The sequence below is a fragment of the Solea senegalensis genome, linkage group LG19, assembly GCF_019176455.1.
Source record: "Solea senegalensis isolate Sse05_10M linkage group LG19, IFAPA_SoseM_1, whole genome shotgun sequence".
NCBI classification, from domain to species: domain Eukaryota; kingdom Metazoa; phylum Chordata; class Actinopteri; order Pleuronectiformes; family Soleidae; genus Solea; species Solea senegalensis.
Genome location: NC_058038.1, coordinates 264,183 through 266,767, shown reverse-complemented (window position 1 = coordinate 266,767; position 2,585 = coordinate 264,183). Strand labels below are relative to the sequence as shown.

Below are 2,585 nucleotides of genomic sequence, written 5' to 3'. Positions count from 1 at the left end.
CAAGACAGCTGTAGGGGTTGGAACATAACTAAATGGACAATAATACTGGCCAATTAGCACCTCCAGATCACGTTGCTGTGCAGTGGTTAAATGCTGCAAACAGCATGACAGGTTAGCAAGCATCTCTGAATTTGGGAGGCGGACTGGCTGATGTGTAGGGTGGCGCATCTGTGGCTCATCTGAGAGCTTTAAAATCTGACTGTTCGGCTAATAAGGGCAAGGGAACAGCAGTGCTAACATTGTTTTTGCCAGTCTGGTAGCGTTTCAACAGGTTTATGTGACAGACTCTGATCTTGCGCCTTCTGTCTGGAGTGCAGAGAACATAATCAGTGTCGCTAAGACGCTCTTTAACGTCACAGAATATAGCTGTGAAAACTGAGCTGGTGATGGGCAGCAACACTAGAACTTTATCACCTACCTCAAAACTCTGAGATACAGCGTAGCGATCGTAATGGCGCTTCATGACCAATTGTGAATTAGTAAGGGTGGCTTTAGTAAGGGTGGCTTTAGCAAGGGCGTTAACGCGTTGAAGGCACTCATGGAACTGGGTGACATAGTCTAACACATGCTTTTTTGGTGCAGACTCACAGGACAAGAACTGATCATGTAGGGATTGGCAGTTCAGTACAAACCGCTACTGGGAAGAATCCAGTAACCAGGGAGGACTGAATATGGACACGGTGCACTGGCCTTGGCATGTATCCCATTTCAACTCCTCTAATAACTGAACTGTAATGACAAGTAGCGTTATCGGAGAACGGCAGAGCTGATGCGAGAATAACAGATTGAGGGCATGCAGTATCTCGCAAAGCCTGTATGGGTTTTTTATCAGCTGACTCACCAGTCAGTGACACAAAGGCATCAAACGGGAATGGCTTAAAACAGTCAGCAATTTTCTGATCAGATGAGTCAATGTTCACACCACAATCTGCTTTAATCAGTCCTAACCCTTTTGCTTGAGAAGGGCCGGAGGACTGCTTTCTGCGTTTTAGTGTTGTAGCAGCATGGATGTGCGCTATCTCATGCATTATGACGGCCCTGATTTGAACACCAATGGTAGCTATGCATTCTAGGTGGACGGGACTATAAATGCGGCGTATCCTATCGGTTCTCGTTCTCTGCACTCCTGTAAACGCGTCACTTCCGGTCGGAGTGTTTGGCTCTCGGTGAGTAGGACTATGCGCTGCTTCACGTCTCTCATGCCCATTTACCTGTGTGCTGATCGGAGTGTTTTGTTGTTGTACTGCAGAGCGGCTGGGCTTACACGCCACGCTCAAGGTGCGCTGTCTCTCCAAGCTGCGGTGGTAAGTGTCCTCCCCCTCTGCATCATACTGTTTGGTGCCTCACGGCTAACACCGTGTGGTTGCAGGTTAATGCCGGTAGCGGCGTGAGTCTCTCTCTCTCACTCTCCCCCTATGGTTGTGCGGGCATCATACTCGGCAACAAGGTTTGTTTTCTTGTTTAATTGCCTCATTTAAAATATTGTTAGCGCCATAATTCAAGTGCTAATTTTGTATATTTTTTAAGATGAATGTTGGCCACCTGGCTGAGTAAGACGTGAACTGAATGACGTCACGATCAGCTGTCCCCTGCTGCTTTGTCTCGCTCTGATTCTGCCTGCCTTGACGTCATAACGTGTCGCTTCACGGCTTCTCCCGTGGCCGCTGTTCTGTGCTTGCCGTTTTATTTTGATGTTTTAGTTTAGGTTCACTTCGATTTTGATTTTGTTATTTCACCTGTCCTTTTTGTTTGTTTTGATTTCTGAGATTGATTTTGGTTATTTTGTTTTCATTAACTGCCGTATTACATATATTTTTGGGGCATATTAGTGTGTTTTATATAGTGTTATATGTTTATTATTTTGGGGAATTATATGTAAATTATTTTTTGGTAGTATAATTTGCCCGGTTGTAATTCTTTGGTTTATTGTGTTTGATTTGGTTATTTTCTTTGAGTGATTAGTGATATTTTCTTTTCTTCTGGGCAATTTATATTTAGTTTAGTAACATAATTTGCCCAGTCTTATTATTATTATTATTATTATTATTGTTATCCTGTTTATTCATGCTATTAATTTCTGTATCTTGTTTTTAGTGCCAAGGCTGGTGGTGGTGCTGGTGACCTGGGTGGAGGTGTCCGTTTTCCCTGCGTGCTGTGTCCCCTGGGATTTGGGTATTCACTGTGTGTGTGTGTGTGTGTGTGTGCGTGTGTGCCTGTCACATAACCTGGTGATTGAGTATTTTGATTTAGACTCCTCCTCTCACTAGCTTCATTTCACCACAAGCCTAAGTCTGCACAGATTTATTTTCTTTTGATTTTCAGTGAACACATTGTGCTTTTAAACCATTTATTAAAGTGTGTATTATTTTAACATTTGGAATCACGTCTCCTGCATTCATTGAGTAGTACTTACTTGCGTGTCCTTTACCTGGGATAATATAATCTTTGGGTGAAAGTCCCAAAGTGGCGTTGTCGGCTCCTTACACTCAACAATTATTATTTAGTTAGGTTTCTTTCTTACTCTCGCCACAGAAACTTGGCGTTGTCGGCAGGATCTACTCAGCAGAGACGTGTGTTCCTTTTGT

The 2,585-nt window shown here is 43.5% G+C and overlaps 1 long non-coding RNA gene across 2 annotated transcripts; it reads left to right on the top strand.

The window, feature by feature from the left end:
• The first annotated feature begins 1,113 nt into the window (after window positions 1-1,113).
• Window positions 1,114-2,380, top strand: LOC122785510. 2 transcript variants are annotated; one of them, XR_006362291.1, is made up of 3 exons: window positions 1,114-1,304; window positions 1,370-1,447; window positions 2,095-2,380. It is a non-coding gene; the product is annotated as an uncharacterized LOC122785510 (long non-coding RNA). The 2 variants fall into 2 exon arrangements; XR_006362290.1 differs by having other exon boundaries at window positions 1,114-1,447.
• Window positions 2,381-2,585: the final 205 nt, after the last annotated feature.